This window comes from Silene latifolia, chromosome Y (assembly GCF_048544455.1).
Source record: "Silene latifolia isolate original U9 population chromosome Y, ASM4854445v1, whole genome shotgun sequence".
NCBI classification, from domain to species: domain Eukaryota; kingdom Viridiplantae; phylum Streptophyta; class Magnoliopsida; order Caryophyllales; family Caryophyllaceae; genus Silene; species Silene latifolia.
This window is the reverse complement of record NC_133538.1, coordinates 138494463-138512082: the sequence shown is the minus strand read 5'-3', so window position 1 is coordinate 138512082 and position 17620 is coordinate 138494463. Positions and strand designations below refer to the sequence as shown.

General features: G+C 37.3%; 1 long non-coding RNA gene across 2 annotated transcripts; it reads left to right on the top strand.

Annotated features, from left to right (window-relative positions):
* Positions 1 to 539: 539 nt before the first annotated feature.
* LOC141628553 (uncharacterized) lies at positions 540 to 9157 on the top strand. 2 transcript variants are annotated; one of them, XR_012537148.1, is made up of 4 exons: positions 540 to 863; positions 999 to 1127; positions 1656 to 1724; positions 8754 to 9157. It is a non-coding gene; the product is annotated as an uncharacterized LOC141628553 (long non-coding RNA). The 2 variants fall into 2 exon arrangements; XR_012537147.1 differs by lacking the exon at positions 8754 to 9157 and adding an exon at positions 2055 to 2216.
* The last annotated feature ends 8463 nt before the right edge of the window (positions 9158 to 17620 follow it).

The window sequence follows — 17620 nt, the reverse complement described above, 5'->3', positions numbered from 1 at the left end:
TCCATAGGACTGCACAGTTCGAATTTAAGCTACCCAAGGTCCATAAAAATATAAGGTATGTGACCCTTTTTTCGTGGAGCGTCTCAAAAGGAGTAAAAAACTCACCATGATTTAGCTTTGAAATAGTGAAGTAAAGTAATTTGGTTCATTATTATCCACCTATGAAACATGAAAATAATAAATGTCGGTCGGTGATCTTAGACTGATTCAGTGAAAGATATTAAGAATATTGTTACCCAGTAATTCCCATTGTCTAACTTAACTATTGTGAAACTATTAGGTTCTCCAGAATGTCTTTAGGCTTATGAGGCTACATATTTCAGTAATAAAATTAAAATATTCCAGAACTGACAAATCATTTTTTGAGACATGCGCTTATGTGAGCGAGTAATCAATGACTAATTGCTTTGATGCTAATTTGGAACTCGGTTCATTAGATTTCCACACAAAAAGAAAAGGTGGGTCTCCTTTTAAGGGCCCCTACTGACACATATCCTCCCTTACCATCCGTGAGTATCCCTTCTTCCATGCCTAAACAATCAACCTACCCCTTTCAAATTAATCATTCCCCTCACCACTCTCTCCTTCGTTTCCTCTATCAATTTTCTTGGTCTATTCGACCCCTTATTTTTGCTTACCTTTCTTTGATTTTATTTTCTTAATTCTTTTTTTGTTTCAACTATTTGTCGAATTGTATTTTTAATTGAATGTGAGTTTTGTGTTATTTTGTTGTGTAGGATAATGAAGGTTGGCCGTTGCAGGAGCATGAGGCAGCTTTGGATGCGGCTGAATTTTCAGGTGTTACTTTCAAATATGAATTAGGCTCTTGTTTTGCTGATAGCATAATCCAAGTGGCCCTCCATGTGAGTTTTACTTGTTATCGTTATACCAGATTGTTGCTTATGATCCCGCTTTAGATTTTACTCATTGTACTTGGTTTTTACTTGATGGTAGTGGTGGACTTTGAGCTGTTTTTTTTTTTTAAACTTTGTTATTAGTTGGCACACTCTGAGGGAGTCCGGGTAAACGATATCAGACCAACTTGGCTAATCGTGCTGCTCGTGAGGCTAAGGATGCTCCTGTTAAATCTCAGCCACATAAGCTCAAGGTTGCTTCTATAAGATATGGTATGATTGTTTGGGTTCGTTGTCTTTTTTTGTTAAGAGCGTGTTTCTGTTGAATATTGTTTTGTTTTTGTGCGGTGTTGGGTGTGTATGATTTTAAAGAGGTGGGGATAAAGGAAAAGGGTGAGTTTCACTTCCAGGCATAGGCATGTTCGGGCCATAGTAAAGCCATATCTACGAAACTAATGAAATAGGGCAGGGATGAGATGCAACACTGGTCTTATATGCAAGAGACGTTGGGTCAGTTTAGGGACGAGATGGAAAAGGTTTTTGCACTACTTTCACTTTCATTGTTTTGTTTCGGGACCGTAGTCAGATTGATTGTTTTATTTTTAAAATTGCTCTATGTTGATTTTTTAAAATGAATGTTATTCATTGGTTATTGTTTGGTTGGTGACTACCTGGGTATAGCTATAACCAAAAGGAAACATCGTCGCGTTAGCTGAGCTATTAGTTACTGTTGTAAAATTTTGGCGAGTATCTATGTTACTCATGCGGTGATGAAATGTTTAAAAGTTAATTTTTGTTCAGATTGAGAAGGATGGAGGGAGGGATTCGGGAAGGATATTGCAATTTTTTTGCGATTTTACTCATCATCAGGTAAAATCCAGTAAACTATGCTTCAGTTGTCGGTAGTTCTTTCCGTTATTAATCGACTGATATTTGATGTTAAGTGATTCATTCTATTCATGCAACCTGCGGGAATACCAGTAACTATCATCATTTATGGAGACAAATACAATTCGATGTTGATAGCAAATTCAACTTTAGTTCTAAGTTGTAAGTGATGACCTCTGATGCAATGATGATAATGTAGGATCATCCACTTTGGCCTAATTTAGTGACAAAAGAATTAACCTTACATTATTGTAGGTTCAGAGCCCATGTTCGCCTAATTTAGTGACAAAAGAAATTGGATGTTGAATGCAGGCACACATTAGGCTTCTCGCTGATGCAAATGTTGAATGCGCTTCCACTAACGTCAATAACTCCTTCCGTACGGTTTACCCTTGGACTTCTTCTAGGATGTGTCATTGTGGCATTAGACCAAAGATTACTAAGTGTGTATTGGTATCAGAGCGTCGTGCTCTTGATATTGGACGATTCAAAACACACTAAGTATCCCATTTTCAAGGGAGAGAACTATACTTGGTGGAAACACCGCATGGAACACTATGTGAAAGGTGCGGACTATGAATGTTGGAAAATCATTCAAAAATGTCCCCTCGAAATCTTGGTTACTAATACCGATGGTACTAGTGCCCCTAAAGACGTGGACAAGTATGTTGAGGATGACTATCGAAAAGTCGAGAAAAACTCTAAAGCCATGTCCATCCTTCAATATGGCATTGGTGATCAAGAGATTAACCGGATTTCCGGATGTACCTCGGCTAAAGAAATTTGGGACACTCTAAGCTTTGGGTATGAGGGAACCTCACAAGTCAAAAAGTATCGCATCGATCTTCTCATGCAACAATATGAAATGTTTAACTTGACAAGAGATGAGTCCATAAATAGTTTATCTTCTCGCTTCTCTAGTATTGTCAATGAGCTTAAAAGTCTAGGTAGGGCCTTTGAGCCCGAGGACCTAGTCCGTAAGATCCTTCGTAGTCTCACTAAAAAGTGGCAACCGAAGGTTACGGCAATTGAGGAAGCAAAGGACCTATCTAAGCTACCCCTTAATGAACTAATGGGCTCACTCATGGCTCATGAGTTGACTCTCATAAAGCGTTCTAATGAAAGCTCAAAAGGGAAAGGGCTCGGTCTCAATGTTCTCTCAAGTGATAAGGAGGATGGATATGTCGAGTTTGCAATGTTCACCAAAAACATTATAGGTTTGACTAACGGTCGAAATCCTCAAAGGTATACCAACAATACTAGCAAAAGACGGTTTCCTAAGAAAAGGTCTAACTCCAACGTTGGTTGCTTCAAATGTGGTGACAAGGATCATCAAATAAAAGAATGCCCAAAGTGGAATGACATTAAATCTAAGGAAAAATGATATGTTGCTAAAAGAGACTATAAGAGTAAGGTAATGACAACTATTTGGGGCTTGTCCGATTCCGAAGAGGACGATGTCCTTGAGGAAGAATTCGATGCCAAGCTTTGTCTTTCCAATAAAGACGCTTCAAAGTCATCCAAAAAGAAAAGTGTCATATGCCTTATGGCTCATTCTCATGATTCAGACTTAGACTCAGACAATGAGGTAAATGATCTCAAAAAGAAGGTTTGATCCTTCTCCAAGGACAAAGTGTGTCTTCTCTTAGATTGAGGATATAGCTAAAGAAAACATCGGTCTTAAAGAATGTCTAAATAAAGTAGGTCAGAGCAGTTCCACACCCGTTCTAGAAAAAGAGATTAAAGGTTTAAAGAAACAAAATCAAATTCTGATGAACAAGGTCAACGCTTTGGGTGCCACAGATACATCCACTGTGGCATCTGACCTAATTATTGAAAGCGAGACACTCATAAAAAAGAACCTCTCTCTGACTAAAGAACGGGACCTACTGTTAATTGATCTAACAGTCTATGAAGGCCAAAAGGCCGACCTTGTCTAAATTGCTGATTTGTTAAATGAAGAGACGAGTCACTCCAAAATTGCATTGGAACATGCACAAAAGACAAATGATGAATTACTTGCTAAATTTGGTGCATTACAAAAAGAACTTGCTGAAGCCAAAATGTTTTATCAAAAATGGGAAGGAAGTCAGAATGTTTTAGAATTCCGTTTAAAACAATCACTGGAATATGTAAAACTTGAAAAGAATGTTGGACTTTGTTTCAAGCGCAACAGTAACACACACTGTTGCATTCGAAACCAAGACCCAAGCAAAACTGATTTTAGAAGAAGAAAATATGTTGGTCTTCCTGAATATGTCATATGCAACTACTGTGGCAATACCGGTCATGTGTTTAATGGCTGTGAGAAGAGAATCCATGATCTAGATATAAACACCAAGGTGTCAAAAAAAGTGGATTAAGAAAGAGTCAAAACCTAGCATTAAGAAAGATATGGCTAAACAAACTGGTGTCAAGAGTTTGGGTTCCTAAACTAACTGTTTGATTTCTTATAGGTATTAGTGGGAGTCAGTAGCAATTGGTACCTAGACAGTGGATGCTCTCATCACATGACGGGAGATAAAAACCAATTCCTCTCGCTAGAGGCCTACGATGGTGGCATGGTAACTGACAACAAAAGAGGTGAAATTGTTGGCATTGGAAAAGTTGGTAAGTCAAAGTCACTATGTGTCGACAAAGTGTTGCATATCAAAGGTTTGAAGCACAATCTCTTAAGTATCTCACAACTATGTGATCGTGGCAACATTGTCGAGTTTCATGCTAATGAATGTAGGATAATTGAAAAACAAACTAGAAAACTGATTCTTGATGGAAAACATGTTAGAGATGTCTATATAACTGATTTATGCTCATTGTCCGGTCAAACATTATCATGCATGAGTGTCCAAAAGAATGACCCTTGGCTTTGGCATAAACGACTTAGTCATGTTAACACTAAAACACTTAACACCCTTAAGAAACTTGATCTAGTAGATGGCATTGCCAACATTAAATTTGAATTCAAATCACTATGTGATGATTCTGTCAAAGGAAAACAAGTAAAATGCTCCTTTAAATCCAAAAAGGTTGTTAGCACTTCTCGTGTTCTTAAACTCATTCGCATAGACTTATGCGGACCTATGCGCATTATAAGTAAAGGAGGAAGTCACTACATTTGTGTTATTGTAGATGATTTTTCAAGATATGTTTGGCTGCTCTTTTTAAGTTCAAAAGATCAAGCCTTTGACAAATTCTTAATTTGGACCAGGAAGGTACAAAACAAATTTGGTATAGAACTTATCTCATAAGATCTGACCATGAAACCGAATTTAAAAATTTGTCATTTGAGGCTTATTGCAATGAGAATGGTGTTAGTCATAACGTTTCGGCCACTAGAACTCCGCAACAAAATGGGGTGGTGTAAAGAATGAACCGAATACTTTAAAATATGGTTAGGACCATGCTCATTAGCTCTAAAGTACCTAGGAACTTTTGGGTCGAAGTCGTTAACACATCTTGTTACATCTACAATCGTGTCATGATTAGAAAGATCATTGACAAAACCCCTTATGAATTTCTACGAGGCAGAAAACCTAACATCTTACACTTAAAATGCTTTGGAAATAAATTCTTTGTTCACAACAACGGTAAAGATAACCTTGGCAAATTTGATGCTCGTAGCAATGAAGGAGTTTTTGTTGGATACTCGGATCATAGTAAAGCCTAAAAAGTGTATAACAAGAGAACTATGAAAATGGAAGAAAGTGTACATATAATATTTGACGAATCTAGTCTCTTTGTTTCAAAAGAATAGGCTGATGATGAAGAAGATGACGATGATTTCGAGATTGGGATGAGATGACCTGACATGGATCTAGTGATTGATGGAGCTGAACAATAGTTGGAGCCACTGTTACATGATGATGCTGGCCAAAACTCAGGGGGAAACAATCCTTCCTCATCTCAGAACGAAGCCAACTCATCCGGGGGAACGAGGATACAACTGAACATATCACAGAAACTGAAACTAATCCACTGTCCCCCTCACAAAATATCCCAAATGCAACAGTGACATCCAATGTGGCACTAGTACAAAATGAAACTCGCAACACTATTATCCCAAAGATATGGAAACTTCAAAGTTCACACCCTCTCTCAAATCTGACCAGTGATCTAAACTCAAGAATGAAAATCAGATCCTCGCTCCATAATTTTTGTGGGTTCGATGCCTTCCTCCCTCAACTAGAACCAAATAATGCCACAGTAGCTCTCACTGATGAATACTGGGTTACAGCCATGAATAAGGAGCTAGAACAATTCAAAAGGAACGAGGTATGACATCTTGTCCCTAGATCATCTGATCGTACTGTCATTGGTACAGGATGGGTCTTTCGCAATAAGCTTGATGATTGCGGAGAAATCGTTAGGAATAAAGATAGACTAGTGGTGCAAGGGTTCAATCTACAAGAAGGAATTGATTACGATGAAACCTTTGCACCGGTACCTAGATTTGAGGCCATACAAATGCTCATAGCTTTTGCATCACATCTTGGCATAAAACTTTTTCAAATGGATGTAAAAACCGCTTTCCTAAATGGTTATCTAGAAGAAGAATTTTTTTTGTCGAACAACCACCGAGCTTTATAAACAATGAATTCCCTAACCACGTTTTCAAACTTGATAAAGCACTTTATGGTTTTAAACAGGCTCCCAGAGCCTGGTATGATAGGCTTTCAAAGTTTCTATTGGAAAATGGTTTTTTACGTGGATTAGTTGATAAAACATTGTTTAAAAAGGCTGATCGGAGCCATTTGGTGTTCACAATTAAGCATATGTGGTCGTTGGTCAATGGTCGATACAAAACACAATTTATACTTCACAAACAACTCTACAATTAGTAAAGAGGCAAGTAAAGGTCGGATCCCAAGGGACGGGTATTGAAATGAAGATTCTATTGTAACTAGCGGTGTCTAGGGGTGTCACAAATTGGGTTGATGTAGAAGGTTACTAAACTAAAATAGCAATGAAAATAAACTAACAAGGTAAACGAAATAAGGGTGTAAACAATTGATTAAAAGCACTAGGGTATCATGGGTTCATAGGGGAATCATGGGATATGATCATACAAACATGTTCTCAAGTTATAAGCAAGCAATTATTGTTGTGATGGATCGAGTTGGGTTATATCTTACAATCCTAGGAAAGTTTGGGTCCGGAGCCAATCTCTTGGATTGTACAACACCTACAAGTCGACTTAATCTTCCCTACTTAACACATGCATGGTCTAACAAGACTCGAGTTGGGTTATGTCTTACAAGTCAAGTTGAAAGGATAGAAGATGATAGTAAATGCAAGGATTCATAGGCTTAGCATTTCATCAAATATAACATGTGCATGTATTAAGATCAAAACAAGCAAGCAAATAGGATGTGAAAGCATATTAATTTAAGCATGAATCATTCCCCATGTTGGTTTCCCCTAACCACCCATTAAACCCTAGCTAAGAGACTACTCACTCATTATCATATTGATCATGCTAGAAAGGTTGTCAATCATACTAACATAATGAAACATGATGAATAAATGAAAGTAATTAGCAATAATTAAAAAGGGATTAAGAGATTATACCTACTAATGATTCCAATAATAAAGCAAGAATAATAGAAGTACTTGAATCCTAGATTGAGAGGTTGTCAATCTCCCAATAATAACCCAAATAATCTTCAATTACCCAAAATAAAGTAAGAACAAGAGAGAGATTAAGGAACTAAAACTTGGATTAAAACTTGATTAATATTTGATTACAATATTGAAGGGAGATTTGATTGATATTAACTACACTAATTATTGATAAGAAGAACATGCTCCTCTAATTAGACTAATGGGGTATTTATAGTGAAAATTAGGGAGGATGCATTAGGGTTAACTAAGGGCTAAACTAGTAATTACACTTTTTAAGTTGAGCAAGGAGCCTCCAGGATTGTCCGAGAGAAGGGCTTCTTCATTTCGTAGCTTGAAGAACGAAATCGTCTTTGTCTTTGTGATCCGTCTTGCCGGAGTCGGGGCGGCCGGATCTGGGGTGGACAATCCGAGCGGATCAAGGAACAAGACGCACGGACCGGGCATGGGCAATCCGAGCGGATTCCTGGTGAGGACGCTCGGATTGGCGAGGACGGACGGATTCTCTACAATCCGTTCGGATTGTAGCTCAAGACTTTCCTTCTTCTTTCTCTTCCCTTTTCTTCATGAATTCCTTGGGGATTTCCTTGGGGACTCAAGGATCCTTTTCTCAACAATGCTCTTCTACTATGCTATGTACAAAGGCCTTCTAGTCTTGTCTCTCCTTGATGCTTGGTCATTGAATATGATCAATTTAGCCTTGTTTTGCCATGAAAATGCAAGATTCTTACTCCTTTCCTACCAAGGGATCAAAATCTCAAAGAATATGCAAAACGAAGAACTAAAGATAAGAAATGACCCAAATAGGCACTAAAAAGCATAGAAACAATGGTAATTCGGGGGCTAAATATGCGCCAATTATGGTCGCATCAAAGGCACAGTGCGAGGAACTGTTGCTTGCTCAAGTTTATGTCGACGACATTATTTTCGATGCAACAAATGAAACTCTTTATAAATACGTTTTGGATCTAATGACTTCCGAGTTTGAAATGAGCATGATGGGAGAACTAGGATTTTTCCTTGGTCTCCAAATCAAGCAAAGTGATGAAGGAACAATGATTCATCAACAAAAGTATTTGAAAGAAATGTTAAGTAAGTTCGGGTTGACTAATGCAAACCCCGTTGCTACACCAATAGTCTCTAAAGTCGTGCGTACCAAAGACGAGAATGGTAAGAGTGTTAGTGAGACCATGTATCGAGATATGATCAGTTCCTTACTTTATCTAACCACTAATCGACCCGATATACAATATAGTGTATGCCTATGTGCCCGCTTCCAATCAAATCCTAAGGAATCTCATTTTAAAGCCGTCAAAAGAATCCTTAAATATTTGGTTGGAACGGAAAACCTAGGCTTTTGGTATCCATCTCATTATGAACTTGGTCTTGTAGGTGTTTCGGATGCAAATTTTGTGGGTAGCTCGTATGATAGGAAGAACCCCTCGGGTATCGCTACTTTCATGGGACCATGCCTCATCTCATGGGCCTCGAAGAAGCAAAATACCGTTGCCTTATCCACGACGTAAAGTGAGTATGTGAGTGCGGCACTTTGTTGCGCACAAATTCTTTGAGTTCGATAACAATTGCACGATTACGATATTATCTTTGAAACTACTCCTATCTTTTTCGATAATACGAGTGCAATTAACATTTCGAGAAACCCAATACAACATTCACACACTAAGCATATTGATATAAGACATCATTTTTACGTGATCAAGTAGAAAAAGGGAGTATTTATCTTAACTTTTGTCGGACGGAAAATCAAATTGCGGATATTTTTACAAAACCGTTAGAAAGAGAACAATTCGTAAGATTTCAGTTGGAAATTGGTTTGATCGATTTTGCATAAATCTTCTTATTCCTACTACTCTCAATGATTGACTAGAGAAATTAAAATGAAGCTTTTGGTCACTGTCCATTAATCAGATATCACATGCAAAATGCTTCGTACAACATGCAAAATAAGAGAAAATTAGTACTTGATATTTTCTTGTCCTGTCAAATAAATTCCCACTTCTCCATAAATCACTTTGCCTAAAAACCATCACTCCCCTTTACTATACCAACCGTCCAACACACTTCTCCTTCCCCATAAATTATTATTATCATTATTCATCACCCCTTATCTAACACCATTTACCACTCCACACTCAAACCAACTCCCCATATCCCTCAACTCATAAACCGCCACACCTTAAAACCGCTCACCATGTCACCAAAACAAACCACCAAATATAAAGAACAAATCCAAAAAGCCATTGACTTCTATGACCCCAGAAAAATAGCCGCCAAAGCTTCCACCACTCTCGCACCACCAAAACCCTCTCCACAAAACAAACCCAAAGTTGTGCAGCCACTTAACCCATCTGCTCTCCGTGGAAGGGAAGAGGTCGTGGTAGAGAAATGGGCCGTGGTAGAACCATGGTAAAGATAACAACTTTAATGGAGTAAACAAATAAATATGAGGAAAAGTCTTAAGTTGAAAGGGAAGAAGAGGGAACCGGGAACGAAGAAATGGAATGGGGAAAAAGTGAACCGGATCTGAGCAAAGAAATCGAACCAGAAAAGGAAAATGGGTCTATAAATGGGTCTGATGAAGAATAAAATCCGAATAATCAAGACTATGAAAAAGATGTGAACAAAGCCACGCAGAAGAGGGAACAGTTTCACCCTTACCTCCAAATATGGAACTTCTCTCAAAACTGGAGAAATCTCTCGCTTTCGCTGTGCAATTAAGTGAAACCCTCACCTCAATGCTTGAAGATGATCAGCCCCCTCACAAGGAAGCGAGTGAGGATGACGATGATAATTTTTCTATTCGGAAAGTGGTGTCCAGGAAACGGAAAAGGTTCACTGCTGTTGAAAAAAAGAAAAGGAAAGTGGCTACTTCAGATTTTGAGGAAGAGAAACCCACTGATGACAAAATTTATCTTCCCTTTGTCACACCCACCTTCAAAGAGGCATATAAAAACTGGGACTACAACCAATTGGTGGATCAAAATATGCCCAAGGAGACTATGGATCGTTGTATAGTCATCCTCAAGTGCGTATTCAACAGTGATCGCCGCTTTGATGCTGAATGGTATGACTCCTCTCCTGCTTTTTCTTTCCTTAAGAAAGCTATTGAGGTACAACAGTGGAAGCAACTCTTGCTTATGGACATGCCAGTTTATGTCTCTGAATTAGTCTAGTTCTACGCCACTGTTGAGGTGAATCCTTCTGAGGGCTGTCTTTCAGCTTTGATAAATGGAAAACCGTTTGTCCTTACCACTTCCCAGTTTGCCAATGAACTCAAAATACTAGAACAAGGTCTCTCTCATTTCCCTAAAAATGAATGGGAAACTGTTGAACAAATAACACCACTTCAAGTCACAAAAAACCTGTACCCCAAAGCCATTGACGCCTATGTCATAGAGGCAAGTGACCTGACAACCACCCAACGATTCTTTCATAATTTTGTGTTTAGGGTCCTTGCAGCGAAAAATGACAGTAGAGGTCGATGCTCGATTATTGAGATGTTCCTTATGTACCACCTTATTCGCCATCTTCCAATTAACCTTCCCGCCTTAATCTTTCACTACATACATGAGTTAGCGCTTTCTTTCAAGGGGGATGCCAAGCAGACCACAATGATGCCATATGGTGGATGGTTGTCCTATCTCTTTCTAATTGCTGATGTTGTTGATCCCAAGACAATGGGAGTCGAAAAACTCCACGATGTGATGAAAGGAGGTGTCCTCTCAAGGATGTTGTTGGAAGTTTGCAATAACAGGCTTGTTCGCAGGTATGCTCCCACCGGTAAAACTGACACCACCACCTCTTCTCACCCTAATATTTCTAATATTGAAAAGGCATTGGCTGCCCTTACTGCCTTAGTGAAAGACATGGCTGGTGACCTTAACTGTCTAACGGATGAAAATGAAATCCGGACTCAAAATGATGAGCTAAAGGAGATGGTGTGGAGCTTCATGTCTGGTAATCATGAGGATGATGAGGCTAATGTTGCCGAGAATGATGATGATGATGCTGTCTAGAGCCCCAGCCCATAACCACCTATCCCCTGCCCCCTTATTCTGAATTATCTTGTCCAAACTCTCTTATTTTCATAGTTGAACTATCTCTTTTTCATGCTTTTGAAAACTCTTGGTCTATTATCCTTAAACACTTTATTTTCTCTTCTTGATGATGTCAAGAGGGGAAGTATGATAAGATTATGTGCACGTTTAATCGTTTAACTCTTAGGCTAACGTTCGCCATCTTAATATCTTGCAAACCTTGATTAGATGTCCATGCTTAGGTTAGTCTAAAATACCCTTTTGAAAACTTGATCATGTTTCATCATGTTTTATATTAATATCACTTGAGACCAATAGACCATGGGCTAAGGGGGGAACATTTGAACAATCTTAATTATGGACTTGTCATCATCAAAGGAGGAATTTGTTAGACTATTCTTGGTTGATGATGCCAAGTCCCTAATCATTTAATATTGTATCCTCTTAGTTTATAATTGCAGATTTGAATCATTCAATCAAGAGGCCAAGGAAGCTCAAGTATAATGATCAAGATTCAAGGAGGTCAAGGCTTAGTCATATGTTGTAAGCTTGGTTATTGAACTCGTTTAGACTTGCCATAGTATCACAAAACCACAGTACATGCTACTGTGGTTTGATCTGGTTCAACTTAGAGGCGAAAAATTTCAAATAAATAAAAGTGTTCAAACTTTCTTGTTGTTCAAAAGATACAATCTTACACATCTTTTATTCTGAAAGTATTTGCTTACATGCTTAGTTTTCAAAATAGAAATTCTAAATTGTGCAAGTTGAGTTTTTTTTTTGCCAAAAGTAGATAGTTCACTTTTTCTATTTATAGCAAAATTGTGAGTTCCAATAAAAGCTTTTGAAAACTCTTCTTGCATTGATAAATGTTTTTCTTCTTGAGCCTTGCAAATTAAATGTACTCTTTATATAACTGTAAATGAGAAAATATCTTGCAAAACTATTAAAATAGTGAAATGAAGTACCATATAATTCTTCTTATGAACACTTCTTTTCTCTATAAATAGAACTCTCATTTATCATTTATTCTCAAGACTTTTAAGAGCATTTATTGAGAAAAAATTACTAATCATTAGCATTCAAAGCTTTACCTTCTTAAGTATTTTTTCAAGTTGAAAGTTTCTGTTTTTATTAAGGTCTTCATTCGGTTTTTACAAAGCAAAATTCTCCATGAATCAGTTCATAGTACTGTGGCATTCAAACCTGTTCGGTGACCTCGTGTTTAGGTCTTATTAGAAATCTTCAAAGTTCATTTTAGTGAACAATGATATTCTAGACTTTGTAAACCAAGAGATAGAACTATAGTCTTGAAACTAAGTGGCTTTTATAAGTTTTAATCAATAATTAACGTAAAGCCAGGATCTTTGAACAATATGATTATCACAAGAGTAAGATTAGAAAGCACCTACCTTGGTCCATGATGAGAGGCTAAGTGCAGCAACGGAAGCGATTATTTCTGAGATTGAGTTTCTCCCTCTTGAACCCTTTAGCACTTAACAGTTTCTTAGTGTAATGGAGACGTAAGAACTTCTTTTAATGGGTTGAGTGAGGACCAATCCCTAGAGCCTTTATTTATACATATTCACCATCAGAATATATTAGGAATTTGCCTTATTTTATAACCAATAGAATATTATCTTTACATATACTGGACCATATAATATACCATACTTGAACCACAATAAAGTAATAGCGATTACGGACTTATGAGCCGAACTTATAACTCAAAAGTCCAACATTCTCCCACTTGGCTCAAACGTATATCATCTTATCTAGAATAACATAAGTGCACAAAATATGAGATAACTTCATCATGATATTGACTACAACGTCAAATCAATTCAAGCATAAAGGCTGGTAAGGATCATAGCGGTTCTATGTCATTTTATCGACCTAGTCCCTTCCATGTATCACATTACTAGCTTTACACTCAGAATGACACAATAATTAAGGCATTCATTAACGGTCCAACAATAATGTCTTGTCAAAGACAAATAATCTTGTTTTCGTAAGCATTATGTATATATACCAATCATAAATAATAAGATTCAATAAGTCTCGTAAAAGAAACAAAAACAAGAAAAACGAATGAGCTCAAAATGTCGATCACGTAAAACATAACAACTTCAAGGATGACATTCCATGATCCCCATTCTATCAACATGTTCAATAAATGTTTTAGGGGGCAATCCTTTCGTCAATGGATCTGCAACCATCAGCTTTGTGCTAATATGTTCGATCGACACCCTTTGTTTTTGAACTTCTTCTTTAACGGCAAAGTATTTCAATTCCATATGCTTAGCACCCTTCGAATACTTGTTGTTTTTAGAGAAGAAAACAGCTGCGGAATTGTCACAATAAATTTTCAGTGGCTTAGATATACTGTCGACTATTCCTAGACCTGAAATAAAATACAACAACCATAAACCATGAACTGTAGCTTCAAAACATGCTACAAATTCAGCTTCTATGGTGGATGCAGCAATGACACTCCGCTTCGCACTTTTCCATGAAATTGCTCCTCCAGCTAGAAGAAACAAATAGCCAAAAGTGGATTTTCTTGTATCCGCACATCCAGCAAAGTCTGAATCGGAATATCCTATCACCTTGAGGAGATGATCAGACCGTTTATAAGTTAGCATATGATCTTTCGTTCCTTGCAGATACCTTAACACCTTCTTTGCAGCTTTCCAGTGATCTACTCCTGGATTACTTTGATACCGTCCCAGCATTCCAATAGAAAAACTGATATCTGGTCTGGTACAAGTCTGTGCATACATCAAGCTTCCAACTAAAGATGCATAAGGAATTTGCTCCATTTGATTACGTTCCAATTCATTTTTTGGACATTGATTGAGGCTAAATTTATCTCCCTTCTGAATTGGAACAACACTTGCAGAGCACTTGTCCATCTTGAATCTCTCTAGAACTTTATTAATATACGCTTTCTGAGACAATCTCAACCATCCTTGTGATCTATCACGGAATATTTCTATTCCAATCACATAGGATGCCTCCCCCATATCTTTCATTTCAAAATTCTTAAAGAGAAACTCTTTGATTTGACGTAATAAACTAAGATCATTAGTAGCTAGCAAGATATCGTCAACGTACAAGACCAAAATTATAAGCTTACTTCCACTGATTTTCAGATAAATACATCGATCAACAATGTTTTCATTAAATCCAAAGGATGTGATGGTATCATTGAACTTAATATACCATTGTCGGGAAGCTTGTTTGAGCCCGTAGATTGACTTCTTAAGTTTACACACCATATGTTCCTTACCATTAACCACAAAACCTTCGGATTGATTTATAAAGACTTCTTTATCTAAGTTTCCATTCAGAAAGGCTATTTTCACATCCATTTGATGGAGCTCTAAATCATAATGAGCTACTATCGCCATAACAATCCTTAAAGAGTCCTTTTTAGATACAGGAGAAAATGTCTCTTTATAGTTAACACCATCCTTCTGATTAAAACCTTTGGCAACGAGTCTAGCCTTATACCTCTCGATATTGACATTGGAGTCGTGTTTGGTCTTAAAGACCCACTTACACCCAACTCTCTTACAACCTTTAGGCAATTCAACAAGGTCCCAAACATCATTGTGATCCATTGATTTCAGCTCTTCTTTCATGGCGTCTAACCACTTTGAGGAATTATTACTTCCTTTATCCTGTGAAAATAAAACTAGGTCATTATCGATTCCTAAGTCAAATTCTGACTCATGTAAATAAACCTCATAACAATCAGGAATAGCAGATCTGCGTTCTCTAACTGATCTTCTTAATTCATTTTCATGTGGTTCATTTATGTTAGGTTCATTTGCCACTTCATGGTTATGTAGTGTTTGGTCATTAATTTGTTGCTCTTATAAATCGTCACCATGATTAACATGTATAAGAACAGCAACTTGAGAAGAAGTCAAAGGGAAAGGTATTTTCACTCTTACTTCTTGTATTTCCACTTAACGTGGTTCCAAACTGCCGCTCACCTCACCGGTCTCAATAAGCCTAGCATTTCCAGTTTCAACAATTTGTGTACTATGATTAGGACAGTAAAATCTAAATCCTTTAGATTTTTCAGGATAACTAATGAAAAAACCACTGATTGTTCTTGAGTCCAGTTTCTTTTCATGTGGATTATAAATTCTTAATTCAGCAGGGCAACCCCAAACATGCAGGTGCCTTAAACTAGGTTTTGCTACCCGTCCACAGTTCAAAAGGTGTCTTTAGGAACTGCTTTACTAGGAACTCTATTTAACATATATGCAGCGGTCCTTAATGCATACATCCACAATGATTTAGGTAACGATGAATTGCTTAACATACTCCTAACCATTTCCATTAAAGTACGATTATGCGTTTCTGCAACACCATTTTTTTGCGGTGTTCCTGACATCGTGTATTTAGCACAAATGCCACGACTTTCGAGAACACTATGCCAAATCTGGCAATCAATAAGGAGTGTATCACAACGGTTTATTGCATTTAATTAGATTACCGTTTTCCAAATATTGGCGGAAACCTAGACCGCGATAATGAGAATAACGGTTTCCCACGAAAACCGTTGTTATTATAACAAACCTTATCAAAAACATTTAACGGTTTCCGTTATAAAATCTCTCTTATCAACGGTTGTTAGACAACCGATACCAGTTTAAGAAAACGGCATTTCGAAAACCGTTACTAAATTAGCACCAACAACGGTTTGTGGTGCCCGATGTTATGTTATAGATACGGGCTTCTTGTAACCGTTATCATTTTCAATTATGAAAGAACGGTTTTTCAATTCAACCGTTGTCACTATTTGATTAGATTTCTCAGTTTGACAACTACATGCAAAACTTTATCAAACTTTAATAAATATTCAATTTGACCAAAATAATTCTATAAATATGTCTTCATAATGTTGTAGGTCAAAATCTAAATTATCAAACATTTACTCTTTAATTTCTCTCTAAAAAAAATATGGCTGGTGTATCGGAGCTACAATCACGTTCTCGTTACGCACATCCTTTTACTTGAATTCTCCATAATCTTCCGGTTCGTTATGATGTGAATGGAAAGGGTTTAAACCCTAATTTTGGGTGGTTGACGCAAATGCTTCATGACTCTGGTTTTACTGTGGTTAAAAAAGTGTAGCCTGTGTTTACAAACAAGCAAGGTTTTGTAGGCTTCGCTTTTATCGAGTTTGACAAAGCCAACTGCCATGATAGATTTCGTCAGGCAAGAAAATTAGGTGCTAGATTTGCGGGGGAAGATGCGGGGAAAGAGGACTTCTATTCGGATGCTAGACAAAAGGGCTCTTATCTATGGGTTGCAACCCATGTTGATCATCTTATGCTGAGACATTATAGGAGGCATCACATTCCTGCCACCGTGCCTATGTCATGGGAGAAAGAGGCCATTCCACCTGCGCTGCCCGCTGATGATGAAGAGTCGATCTACGACTTGATCTATGCCAAAATTGGGCATGAACACTATCCTAATACTTCATCAGATTCTAATTAAGTCTTTAATTATTATCTGACATTATGAGTTGTATTTGGATTATGGTGGTTATTTGAATTAAAGTTTAATTATTTATGTTATTAGTTACGTTTTTTGTTACCCCATCCTCTGGAATTCAGAGACAATATCACCAGAAAAATTCATGCGTCCTCCGGGGGTATGGTACTCCATACACTCAAAGGCAATCCGCTAAATAAAATATTATAATGACTAACTTTCTACTTATAATAATAAAAAAGAATGGAAACGGCATAATAAGATAATAAGAATTGGAACCGTTATAATAATAATAATAAGACAAAATGATAACGGTTCTTTGTTAAGCCGTTATCATATTATATATATCAACAACGGTTATTTTAAAGCCTTGTCATATTACACCAATTAACAACGGTGTTTCTTAAAACCGTTGTAAAAACAGATCTACTGTGAAAACTGAAAAGTTTGTGATTTTAGTTTACCAATGCATGCCCTATTATTATTGGTTGTTTGACCATTATTCACCTCATCCATGCATGCACAATTACAACGGTTCTTATAAGAACCGTCTTAGATTATGCATCACTAAAAATAAATGAAATTTCAAAGGTATTAATAATTGAATGACTGATGGTGAACAAGTCATCTTTGCCGTCGTCGCCGTCATTAATCTTTATAGCTTAAAAAAGGTAACCTCAT